At 39.0% G+C, this 14,051-nt stretch overlaps 1 protein-coding gene across 4 annotated transcripts in view; it reads right to left on the bottom strand.

Moving 5' to 3' along the window:
• MOSPD1 (motile sperm domain containing 1) overlaps positions 1-14,051 on the bottom strand; it is a 91,015-nt gene that overhangs the window by 39,706 nt on the left and 37,258 nt on the right. For 2 of the 4 annotated variants that reach the window (XR_014793726.1, XR_014793727.1), the window contains exon 7: positions 13,701-13,840. The gene's annotated coding sequence lies outside the window, so the exon portion shown is untranslated. Of the gene's footprint in view, positions 1-701; positions 13,841-14,051 lie in introns of those variants that run through there. The other 2 variants (XR_014793728.1, XM_084870267.1) reach the window with 2 other exon arrangements.

Genomic DNA, 14,051 nt, shown 5'->3' with positions numbered 1-14,051 from the left:
TATGATGTCTGTGTTTATGTTACCTTAGAGGCTATGGTGACTTTGGCCTGACCCCAGACACATGCTAATCCATGCCTTGGCAAGTGGCTTCCTATTGTTGCTTATAGCCCAGGCATCATCTCTATGTCCCATATTCTGTCATTCAGCTCTGCCTGCACGTTCCACTGACACCCCAAACTTAATTAGTTCACTAAACTTTAAGCTTTCCCTTTGTTTTCTCTGTTAAGAACCTCTTCTGACACCCTTTCCCCTCAAAGTCTGGGTTTAGCATACCTCTTCTCTGCCCTCACACCATCCTTTATCACACTGAATTGTGCTGACCTCTTTATTTGTCCAGTGCACCCCAGACTGTGAACTCCTGGATTAAGGACAGAGACTCTGTCTTCTCCTATGAATATCTCACACTTACATGGCATCGGGCATATAGTTAAATGCTAAAAATAATATATTTAATTTTTTAAAATTTCAAATACTTTCAAGTTTCAGAAAATTGTATACAAAAATGGCAAAAGAACTTTCACACACCCTTTACAAAGATTCATGTTGTTAGCATCTTGTTACCTATCTCTCATATTCTCTCTCTCTCTCTCTCTCTCTCTCTCTCTCTCTCTCTCTCTCTCTCTCCCTTACACACACACACACACACACACACACACACACACACTTTTTTCTGAAACAGTTTAGAGAGTAAGTCACAGACATTATTTCCCTTTGCCCTTTAATACTTCAATGTGTTTCAAAGAACAAGGACATTGCATAATATAAACATAGTAAAGTTAGCAAATTCAAGAAATATAACATTGATACTGTACACTATTATATAATATACAGATCATATTTAAATTCTGTTAATTGTCCCAAGAACGTCCTTCATTGCTATTTTATTTTTCTGGTCCATGATCCATTCTAGGATCACACATTGAATTTAGTTGTCATGTCTCTTAATTCTCTAAGTCTCCTTAAATCTGGTAGTCTTCAACTTTTCTTTGCCTTTCATTACATCAACACTTTAGAAGAGTACATGCCAGTTATTTTGTAGAACATCCCTTAATTTGGGTTTGCCTGATGTACCCTCATAATGAGAAGTTATGCATTTATAGCAAGAGTAAAACATAAAAAGATACATGATTGTGGGTGGTGTTAACTTTGATAACTTTGGTTAAGATGATGTCTGCCAGGTCTTTCCACTATAAATATACATTTTTTTTTCATTTTGTACTTAATAACTAATATATGGGATGATACTTAGAGAGTACATAAATATTATGCTTCCCATAAAACTTTCACTTATTTGTTTTAGGATCCATTTATGACTCTTGCCTGAATCAACTACTATGGTAGTTGCCAAATAGTAAATTTTCAAAATAATACATATACATTGATTAATATGATTCATTTATTTGTCCAACAGAAGGCACACCTCCTTCACTAGGACAGCAGTTTCTGGTTGGCTGCAAGAGTGGAGTCTAGGAGACAAGCTAGCAGCTTGGCTCTAAAACACAATGATACTTTGCAGTGATTGAAAACCTTAGATGAGGTTGGTTCTCCTGCAAACCCCACTGGCCTTCAACATGTATCTTTGTGTGTTCTCTCTATATATGTGTCTATATCCAAATGTCCCTTTTCTTATAAGGACTTAAAGACCTCATCTTAACCAATTTCCAAATAAGGTCATATGCACAGGTGCCCAGGGCTAGAACTTGAATGGGAGCTAATTTAACCCATAACAGGAACCATGTCTGAAATCCAACCCATTTGAGAACACAAAGTGGAGTGCCATTTTGCTAATATAATAGGGCCCTCAGTCCCTTCTGCTCACTCTGGTCTTGGTTGGCACTGCCAATATGTAAGGAAAGAAACTGAGCAGACAGAACATGCTCAGCCTCCTTGAAATAGACTTTGGACATAATTTTCAAATGATCACAAGTTATTCATGTAACCATTACATAGAGGACAATAATAGAGAACAATCCACAGTCTGTAAGACTCTGGCCCTTGCATTCTTTATAGAATTATCATAATTATTATATAAATAGATTTGTCACCATTTGACAGACGGGGAACATGAGACCCAGTGAGATGAAGTGACTTCCCATAGATCACACAGCTACTGACAGGAAATTTCATGCAGAGCCAAGTCATGTCTGTGAAGCACAGAGCCTGGCCCAATGGTAGGCGCTCAGTAAATATTTGTTGGCTGAATGAGTGAATGGATGACTAAATCTGAGACTATAGCTCTGGTCTTCATTTGTGGATCCATTACTCTTTCCATTGGATCACACAAATGACTGTAGACTGAAGTGTGGTCTCAAGACAATGACTAGAGTATAGCTGTGACTTGGTCAATTTCAGATTCTTTTTCTATATTTGACTAGAGGCCCAGTGCATGAATTTATGCATGGGTGGGGTTCCTTGGCCTGGCTGGTGATCAAAGGCAATCGGGGCCATCTTACCCATTCTTGATTGGGGCCAATCGGGCATGGCTGCCCAGGGAGAGGGACCACGGGAGGTTGGCCAGGCATGGGAGGTTGGCTGTGGGAGTGTACTGACCACCTGGCCAATGGGGGGAGGGACCCCAGAAAGTTGGTTAGCCACAAGAGGTTTGCTATGGGAGCACACTGACCACCAGGGGGAAGTTCCTGTGTTGAGTGTCTGCTCCTTGCTGATCAGTGTGCATCATAGCTACCAGCAAGTTGTCCAGTCATCTGGTCGTAAGGGTCACTTAGGCTTTTACATGTATAGATAACCTTCTGAATTCTGTGCTTAAAAGAATTGATCAGTCTATAATTGATTTTTTTTTTTTACTGCTCCACATGTGCTAAACTGATCAAGGTTCTTAAGCCACTAATTTTACTTGGACTACATATTTGTACAAAAAAATTCTTATCACATGAACAGTTTTGATAACAATGTATCAAGGAAGTAAGAATTCAGGATGTTAACTTCATATCTTTGAAATGGAATGTTGATGTTCCCTTATACTTATTTCTGGGTCTTCATCAACATCACTGAAGTAGCCAGGAAAGCTCTATTTAGCCTTGCCAACAAGGACTCATTAACCACATGCTGTGTGCCCAATCCTATGCTATTTACTGTGGTGGTGGTGGGTGGGGGTTGGAGATCAGAAAGAACCTCTCTCAAGGAACTTCCAATCTAGTGAGCAATGTGGCCTTCACATGAAAAATAATGAAGAGAAGGGTTACATTTGCTAAGCACCTCTTAGGTGTCAGAAACTTTACAAACCCTGTAAGGCAGGTATTATTCCCACTTAACAGATGAGCAAACTGCGGGGCAGAGAGGTTAAGACAACTTGCCCAAAATCACCTAGCTAGTAGGTGGTAGGACTAGGATTTGAACTTAGGCCTCTGTGATTCAAAATAATATGAGACAGTTTATAGTCAAGTGCTTGGTTTCATGGGCCAGATAAGATGTACTAAAGAAGTTTCAGTCATAGAAACTTGGAATCTATGAAAACCAAGATGGGGCCTCTGGGAGATAGTGTCAGGAAGCTGACAGTCTTTAGCAGTTCTCCCCTCCAAATCCCTTTATAACCTTCCCTTACAACCACCTATACACACTGAAGGGCTCAGGTTCTGTCATCTCTTCTGGTGTACTTGGGGAGGTGGGAAGGAGAAGCTGGCTCACATTTCTACATTCTGCTCAAATTGCCCCCTCTCTGAAGCAAGCTGCTTTGTTAGTCTTCCAAGTCCCTGACCTCCTGGGTCAATTTCTCCATGTTTCTGAACCCCAGAAGCACAGCTCTCTCTGAGCTGAAAGGAACCTCTGCATTGTGTGATGACCAGGTGCCTCTTATTTCAGAACTACCAGACACCTCTTGCTCCTTCCTATGCTTATGCTTCTATTTACATCAAAGGGATAAAAGGAATTTTAAATGTTTTAGTTTTGTTTTCATGACAGGGAGAAGAGCTGGCTCAGTCAGATGTAGAATCTTCCCAGTTTACTCAAGGCATTACTAATCAAATAGTTGCATCCGGACATCTGAAACATCAGATCTGTTAATTAAAAGAAAAGAAGGGAACATGCATTCTGGACCTTTTTCCCCCAATGAAGAAATTAAGATGGAAAAGAAAGTTTTTTCCTAAGTCCATAGTTCTAACTCTCAAGAATCAAAGTGTTATAGTGTGTATGTGTGGAAGGGGTAGGGGATTAAGGTTCTCTCAAAAGAAAAATTAGATAAAGAAAGGCTTTCATAGAGCATAAGCAGGATTGTGCTTAAGATGTTTTTAACTTTTTATTTTGAAATAATTATAGATTTATAGGAAGTTGCCCAGACTTTCCCAATGATTACATTGTACATAATTATACCATATAAAGACCAGAAAATTGACATAGGTACAATGTGTGTGAATAGCTATTTTATTACATGTGTAGATTTGTGGAACCATCACCACAATCAAGATACAAAACTATTCCATCACCACAAAAATCACCCTGGTGTGCCTCTTTATAATCACACCCACCCCAACCATCCCTGAACTCTGGTAACCATTAATTTGTTCTCCATCTCTATAATTTTATACTTTAAAAAAGAGTACAATTTGCTTAAAAAAGGATTGGCACCTCTAGTTTTCATAGAATCTCAGGCTTGAATTAGTGAATTCTCCAGCCCAACTTCCTGTCCCATGCCCAGATTCCCTCTACAATATCTCTTCAAAGTGTCCATACAGCTCCCACCACAAACCAGAACCTTGATTTTTGGGGAGTGTTAAGGTACTTGATACAAAAAATTTTAGAACAAGGGCATTGTTTGCTTCCATACACTTATCCAATTATTAGCAAAACTCTTATCTTTAGATTAAATGTTACAAAATGCCCTCTGTGTATTGATAGCCCCATCACATGCTGTTCTGTCCAGAACAAACATCTCCCCTTTCTACTCCTTTTACCTAGTGATGCAAGAAGCCTGGAAGGCTCACAGAAAATTTCAGAAATTCTTTCCTTAACCTTAGATTAAATAGTCTTGCCTTCAACAACAGGGGCCTTTCAAATGTAAGTGGTTCATAGATGGAATTTATTTCCTGGGCTGATTGTGAGTGTGGGATCTACATATCTACAGTGGTCATTCCTTGAGGTAATCTGAACTGGAGCCCGAATCTCCTGGAGTCCAACTCCAAGAACTCCCTTTTGGGAAAGAGCACTACAGGGTTCTCTATAGCCCATAACATCATAAAATAATGACTGAAAGTCATGCTAAGACCAGGAAGGGCTAGCAGAAGTGAAGCCATGGGGTTTCCATGGCTCAGATTTATGTGGAATCTCTATCCTCTTCTTCCCTGGACTGCTCTGTAATCTTTCCTCTTTGCACAAACTTAATTTGCTGTTCGTGTCCCAAAGAACACTGTACTCTCAACTAGATAGCAGCACACACACAAATTCACTCAGACCCTTTAGGATGTGCCCTTTAGAAGAAATTACTTCAAACAAATGGCTCCCTTTGGAGCCAGCCGCAGAAGTAGAGGTACGGCGGATATCTGACTTTGGGCCAGGAGACACTACAGTTTAGTGAATGTTCTCTTCTTTCTTGAAGTCAGAGCAATGGTGCTCCAGTTCCCTACTTTCTGAGTAGGGGCTCCTGCCTTCCAGAATATTCATCACTTTCTCCTGCAACAACCATGCTGTTGGTCCAAGGTGAGGAGAGGATGAGGAGCAGTGAGAGAGGGAAAGAGAAAGCATCTAGCTATGTGCCCTACACCAAATGCCATTGCTTTGGTTCCACATCACAGCTTACAACCCAAAGGCCTTCAATATGCATGAAGAATGCAGCTATTCATGTCTCAATGTCTTCTACCTTGCCAAATAACCCAAGTAGAATTTGTAATTTCCAAAGTGAAACTATTTCCAACTGATTTAATAATCCTGAGATATTATAAGCTGCCACGCATTTTAAAGGGGATAATTATGTGACTATTTGTGTGCTGTCGTTTTCTTCCACCATTTTCGTGGTAAATGGAAGGAAGACAGGGACAGGTTATGGTCTGGGTGCCAATTCTGACCCTGCTCTTTCTTGCTGTGTAGCCTTCTTGTGGATGCCACGTAACTTCAACTCTCAGAGCCTCAGTTTCTTCATTTGCAAAAGAGATATAAATAATAACTGACCTCTTAACCTTACAAAGATTAGATAAATAGATCTTAGAAACATCATTGTAAGTTTCAGAGGAAAATATAGTGATTAAAACATTCCAGTACAGTACTAAACCTGTTTTAAAATTTTCTTCACTGTTTAGAAAAACATTCTTAAAAATAATTCAAAATGTTGCCTATTTTGGTCTATTTTGAGTCCATTTTTAGTACTAAATATATTTTTTTTAGCATGAGGGAAAGGTTAGCCATAAACTATTATGAAATCTGTGTTAAACAAAAAATCAAACTCCACTGCTAAAGTCTGTTTGAAAAGAAAGGGTTTATTGAGCCATATGCTATCCAGAAAAGGACCAGGTTCTGGGGCATGAAGTCCAAACCACCAGCAGCATGGCCAGATGGAAAAAGACAGCATGTCCTTAGACCTGGAGTTGCAGACTCTCGTATCTTGTTTTGGAAAGAAACGATGTAAGTTGTTTTGAAAGAATTTACATTGGCTACAGATAAGGCGGGCAGGAAAAGTTGAAGCAGAGGCAGCTCTATGGTGGGTGCACAGTCTGAAAGGAAGAAATATTTACCATCGATTGGCTACAGGCCACAGTCCTGAAAATTCATGCATATGCAGGATGCTATGGCATCTAGTGGTCAGTTAATAGATGCCAGAAGATTGATTCAAAGCTCCCACATATATTCAGGAATGTGAGCAATGCTTGTTAGTTGCCCCACAGCTATGAACTGCTTAACTATTCCTGTTCCTTTCTTACTCTCCAGCTGCCATAACTTAGAACATCTCAGAATTTTTCTTTGGTCATTCTGTTTATAATGTGGGATTTTCAAAAAAAAAAAAAAAAAAAAAGAATGTGGAATAAAGTGATCCAAATAGCTATTTATAAGACATAGATGATACACTAAGAATTTGATTTCACGCATAAAGGCAATTAGCTTTGTTGAGGCAGTAGGTTTACTGCTTTTCAGGATTACTGTTTCACAACAGCAGGTTGTATCCAGGTCACCTGGTTGTAAGTAGAAAGTGAATCATAATCCCTGTGGCAGTCTATCACAGGCCAGTTTGTGTGCCTTTTCACCTGGCCTGTTTGTGTGCCTGTGTATCAGGGCAGATTGCCCTGAACAGTATTCCCGGAGCTTTGAGCTGAGAACTTCATCAGGTTCCTGCTAGAGGCTAATTAATCATCAAACCAGCTCATTGCCATGCTGATCCTATAATGCAGGACCCTAAAGTCATTAGGGTAGCAGAGAAGGAAATGGCCTAATCTCCCGGGATTAGAGAGGGAAGTTCCTAAAACCTAATGAGTTCTTGCTAAACTGGGGCATGCTCCAGGAATTATGATTTTCCTATCTTTCCCTGTGATACCCTTTTCAAAAAGCCACCCTGAAAATAAAAGGGCCTATTTCATTGCCCAGCAGTGCTCAGGCATTTAAGGCTTCCTTCTCAGTGTAAGCGATTGGCACTCACACAGAGCTTGTATATATGTAGGCTTAGACCCCCCCGGCTGGTTGGAAAGTGAAATAGCAGCCAACTATCTGCCTTTCCTGCCTATCTACTATAAAACTGGGATGTTCTTTTTATTTTAATGCATTTGCCAGTTATTTTGGTTTACAGCAAAACCTTTTGTTCTGCGAGAGCTGTGGTTTGCAGTTTGGTTCATATTTGGATCAACAGTCACTCAAAGGGAGTGAGTTTGATAATTGTTCCGGTGTTTGTTTTTCTGACTACTCTGAAATATTTAGCTATCTACATGATACCATACTAATTTCTTGAAAAGTGAAAAGATCTTTCAGTGGAGCAAGTGATTGCTTGAATCACTGAAGCTTGGTTTTCTATTATTGTTGTTACTAGTGGCCCGATGCATGAAATTTGTGTAAGAGTAGGCCTTCCTACCCCTATATGCCAGCTCCAGGCTTCCCTCGACACCCAGGACCTGGGCTTCCCTCGAAGCCCTGGCTTCGTCTGGAAGGTCATCAGGTCTAATTAGCATATTATGCTGTTATTATTATAGATCATCAAGATGACTGGTTGTTTTTGTGTAAACACATACTATATATCCTTTACTGAGTTGCTCCACAAATGAACTCCCTAGCTGAGAGACAGCATGCTATAAGTATTAGTTAAATAATAAACTCAGAAGCCAGACAGCTATAGCTTTATTAAAAGCAGTGAAATCTTAGAATGGCCAATAGTATCTCTGAGCTTTAGTTTTCTCATATATAAATTGGGCATGATAATATCTGCCTTGAGGTGTTGCTGCAGGATTGTTAGGAGATTATTTTAAGTGTTTACTCTGGGCCAGGCATGAGTCAGTGCTTCCTAACTTTTAAAGCACATACAGATCTTGTTAAACTGTTGACTTGATTCAATAGGTCTGGGGTGAGGCCAGAGAGTCTTCACTGTCAATAAGCTTCCATGCTGCTGGTCAACAGGTCACAACTTTGAGTTGCCAGGGTGTAGGTATCAAGTACAAAGTGCCTAGCACAGTTAGTACTTAATACATACCCTGTTTCACCGAAAATAAGACAGTGTCATATATTAATTTTTTCTCCCAAAGTTGCGCTTTGGGGATGTCTTATCTTTCCCTGCGCTAGGTCTTATTTTTGGAGGATGTCTTATTTTCGGGGAAACACGGTAATTACCCCAAAATAATTCACTCACTTAAAAATTACTGAAAAGATGCTCTAGCCAGTTTGGCTCTGTGGATAAAATGTCAGCCTACGGAGTGAAGGGTCTAGTGTTTGATTGTGGTCAAGGATATGTACCTTGATCCATGGCCCCTGGATTTGTTCATGAAGCAACCAATTGATGTATCACTCTCACACTGATGTTTCTCTGTCTCTCCTCCTCCCTTCCCCTCTCTCTAAAAATCAATGGAAAAAACAACCTTGGGTGAGGATTAACCAACAAAAATTACTGAGAAGAAACCTTTTTTTTTCCACATAAGTAATACCTATCTGCCTAGAACTATGTTCTTACAGTCTTTACAAAATGTATCTTTGAAACTGGCCATTGTTAGTAATTTCTGAAGGCAGGTGATGGGTAAATGAGGTTCATTATACTATCTTGTCTGCTTTTGTACATGTTTAATAATTCCCATAATAAATTAAGTTAAAAAAGAAAACTCAACAGGATTTTTAGAATAGCAAAACTATTATGTATACTAGAATGGTAGATACATGTTGTTATACATTTTTCCAAACCCATAAAATATACAACACCAATTGTGAACCCTACATATAACATGGACTTTAATAATGAGGAATCAATGTGGTTCATCCATTGTAATAAATGCATCACTTTGGGATGTGATAGTTGAGGAAGCTATGAATGTATTTGAGAGGGCAGCGGTATATGGGAACTCTCTAGTTTCTGCTCAACTTTGCTGTGAGCTCAAAACTGTTCTAAGTAATAAAATTAAGAAAAAAAATCCCATAAACAGAAAACACCTGTTTCCTAACAGCCTGCAAACAAAAGATAGTTTACCTAGTATACAGTGATTAGCTCCAAAAACCTGTTCATTAGGAGAGAGGTTTCATTTCAATTCCCCAAATAAATCCATTCCTAACCTTGCCTCCTATGACATGATTGTGTAAAAGTAATTTATCCATCCATCCCAGAATTTAGCATATTTCCCCTTCACCATTAGCACAGCTCACACTTCAGTTTGTCAAAATGGATTTTGCATTGTTTTTCTCTACCTTGGCGGACTATAATCTGTCTACATGCTCATGAAAGAATCTTATTTATTGAATCATAGCTTTTCCCCACCTACCTGGGCCACATCCTAAACTTCCCGGCTTGTGGTTTCATTAAGTCTGTGATTCACAAAGCAATCACGCAGCTAATTGAAAAATGCATTTAGTGGACTGGACATTCCCCTCATCTTGCTACTGGACTCAGTTTTTATTAGGTACTGAGCTGACATAGCCCAGTGTAGGTGTCACTTTAAATTTTTGGGCAGCTTTTGATTAACCAAGTGACAGGGGCAAATCACAGAGAAACTAAATGAACAAAATAAAGGAAACAGCCAGATTGGATTTATTCTATTTGCATGTTTTCTTCTCTTGGCTATATAAAGTGTCTCCAAACCTGTATCCGAATTGATTCCTTTTCTTTTCTTTTCTTTTCCCTATGGTTTATTTAAAGGGTCTTTGATGTGGTAACTGGACAAGGTTTTTTTTCATCTCAAAGCCTGGGTCAACTCTTTGTCATTTTGTTTGGTACTTAATCCTGGAGAGTAATGTTCTGCTCTGGTATGTTGTTTATCACTTCCAGGTGTAGCAAATATTTTCCTGATGAAATAATCACTAACTTGACATTCTGCTACTGAGATAATACAGCTAGGCTCTGTAGAGAATCTCCTAGTGTAGTTGCGTGGTCTCAGTATCACGCTGCCTCTAATTATTATAAATTGTTCCCTTTAGGTATGTTCTCTCAAAATGTTAGGGCTTTAGGTATTACTTGAAATCTTCAATCTCTTTCATAATAGCAAAGTTTTGAAACCTCAGCGTTCTACTTCTGTTTTCGTGTTGAAATCCTGGAGGTGTCTTCTGGGCAGCTTCTATATAGTTTTTCCACTCAATTGTTTGGTGAATGAAACATCTAGAAGACACTCATTTCCAGAATCCCTTCTAGAAACCTGAAACTTTACGTGCTGACTTTGTATAATTCCTTTTGAAGTGGACTCGGGTAGCAGAATTGTGGAGGCCTAACAATCTTGAGGTGGCAGAAACACCTGCAGTTACAGATAATTATAGCTATTGCCATGGCTTTTGGTGTACAGTGCCTATTTGCTAGATCCTTTTTAGGATGAATCATAATTGCTTTCATAATGAAAATTACCTCTTTACCTTATCCTTGATTAACCTTTGTAATACTTATGGCCCCTTAGTAAGCTTGGTTCTTTCCTCAATACCCTATGTTCAGCCCTTTTAATCATGGCAGGAAAAAGTTTTCTTTCTGGTAGACAGGTAATAATGGCGCATACATTGCAGCCTCAAATATCTCCCTAGAAACTATTTCAAAACAACTCTATGTTGTGGCACATGCATCCTTGCCTTTTCTTATGAACCCAACTCTTTTCCATATATGAGTCAAACCCACCCTTTAAAAGCCAGCTCAGGTAGCCCCAACTCCTACAACATTTGTAGGGTATGCCACGCATTTCAGCATGGAATTGGATCAAAGGCTGTCTAAGTTCCATTTTCTTTTCTGCCCTTCCCCAACATCACCACACATTCATCTGTGAACTGTAATCTAGACAGCGCAGATACACAGTGTGTGATCACTTGCCAGGCATCCAGTTCTTGCTGATTACAGCCTGTCAAAGTGCAGCATTGTTTTGAATTAAAGGGCAAGACTTAGTGAGTGGAATTAAGTAATCTCTAATAGGAAGATCCAAGTTTTATGATTCTAGGAATCTACTTTGGCAATTAATTTTTGTGGTGGCCCTTTTATAAAACTGGGAAATCACATTCAGCAGAGAAGAAAAACAACTGCCAAGGGGAAATACTGGCTACAAATTTAGTAATTGATATGAAATACTGCTACTGAGTCATCAAGAATTAACCTCTTCCAAGATTATATGGGAATTAATGATGCCACATTGTTGACTAGCATTTTTATTGTTTTGTTTTTTTACACTTAATTTTTTAATTTCTTTTGGAGTTTATTCTGGTGGAATACATCAACCCCACTTCCTTTCCTAGATGTCCATCAAGTTGATTTCACGCTATTTATTGACCACTATTTTGAGATGATACCTTTATCATATACTAAATTCCTGGATGTATTTGCATCTGTTTCTATACTTCTGATTCTTTTCCATTGGTCTATTCATGGACAAATACCACACTGTTGGAATTTTGGGGTTATATATTTTAATATTGGGAATATTTCCCCCTTTACTCTTCTTTTGAAGAGTTCATAGCTATGCCTATTTATCGATATGAATTCTAGAATCAACTTACCTAGGTTAAAAAAAAATACCAAAACCACTTGGTATTCTTATTAGAATCATGTTAAATTTATATAACTTAGAAATAAAGGAAATCTTTATGATGTCAAGAATATACATATACAAGAATATCCCAAATGTCTTCCACTTGTTCAAGTCTAGTTTTGTGTTTACCAGGAGTATCTTATAGTTTATTTTATTTTATTTTTTTTAAATATATTTTATTGATTTTTTTATAGAGAGGAAGGGAGAGAGATAGAGAGCTAGAAATGTCGATGAGAGAGAATCATCGACCAGCTGCCTCCTGCACACCCCCCACCGGGGATATGCCCGCAACCAATGTACATGCCCTTGACCGGAATCAAACCCAGGACCTTTCAGTCCGCAGATCGACGTTCTACCACTGAGCCAAACCGACTTCGGCAGTATCTTATAGTTTAAAGGTTTTGAGACTTTTTAAAGATTAAACCTAAGGCTTTTTAGTTTAGTTTTTTTTTGCGATTATATTATTAAATCTCCTAACTTGTGTTTGTTTGTATATATACATGTATCCACGTAACCTTGGAGTGAGGTAGGGTTTTCTATGATTCAAAACACAGAAGTCATGAGATTAATAAATTCAACTACCCCAGAATAAATTTTGCATGCTAAAGACACCATAAGCTAAGGGAAAATTGTAAACTGAAAGGAAATATATGCAACTCATATCACAAATAGCTCCTACAAGTCAATAAGAAAAAAGCTCACCCACCCACCAGAAAGCAGGGGTTGGGGGACAAAGGATGCAAATAAATTAGTCTATGAACAGATATACTCAACCTCACTTATAAGTTAATAAAAATTAATACTATACTGAAATACCATTCCTCATGTATCAGATTGGAAATCACATGGCTAATGAAACTATGAAAGAACAGGCACTCATGCATTGCTGATAGAACTGACCAAGGAGGAACTGGTAAAATGCATTATGCTATAGGCCTTATAAGAAAATACTATGCAGCTGTAATAAAAAAAAATGAAGACACTCTTCAATTAATCATCTAGAAAGTTCAATTACTGTTATAATGTTAAGTAAAAAAAAATGCTAGGTGCAGTATGGTATGTAAAACATGCTACCATCCTAAATAATAAAAGCCTAATATGCAAATCGACCGAACAGCGGAACAACCTGCTTGTTATGATGCACACTGACCACCAGGGAGCAGATACTCAACACAGGAGCTTCCCCCAGCCTGCAGGCCCCAGGCCAGCCAACGTGAGTGCCAGTGGGGGCCTCCCAATCACCCCACCAGTCACCCCACAAAGGTAGGTGACTGGCAGCAGTGGGTGTGGGTGTGGCTGGGGGGCAGGGCTAGTGAGTGGGTGGTGCCAGGCTGGCCAAGGCGGGTGCCAGTGGGGGCACCCTGATGGCCCCACCAGTTGCCCTACGGATTGGTCCTGATCACTGGCCAGGCATAAGGACCCTACTCATGCATGAATTTCATGCATTGGGCCTCTAGTTTTTATACAAAAGCATATAAAATAAGTTTTCCCCCACTATCCGAACGTATTCTCATTTTTATGCTTTTAAGGAATTGCATCCCTATGAAACCTTTCAAAAGCTGAAATGATGTAAAGCAAAGAAGCAATTACCTTAGGACACATCTTGCTAATGGGTGCAAGATAATAAATCACACATGCTCAGAGGTCAAAGCTATGGCGGCTTGATGCTGACATGCTGAGTATAATTTCCAGGTAAGGAGCTTGTCCATTCTTGCTGCTCCAGATGCAAACTGCAAAACAAACATTTAACACTATTTTGGCTTTTTGCTTTTTTCATAAAAGCAAGATCCTTTTCAGATATTTTGGTTAAGGGACACAAATATTAAGTAATACTTTTGTAAAAGAAGTGGCATAAAGCAAACTGTCCAAAAACAAGGGATACCAGTATATATGTATTTGGATAAAGAAAGAATCGCATGTTTAAACTAATAAAAGTGCTCA

This window comes from Pipistrellus hanaki (genome assembly GCF_964339955.1).
Source record: "Pipistrellus hanaki genome assembly, chromosome: X".
NCBI classification, from domain to species: domain Eukaryota; kingdom Metazoa; phylum Chordata; class Mammalia; order Chiroptera; family Vespertilionidae; genus Pipistrellus; species Pipistrellus hanaki.
Note: the sequence above shows the minus strand (reverse complement) of the source record. Positions and strands in the feature narration are given on the sequence as shown.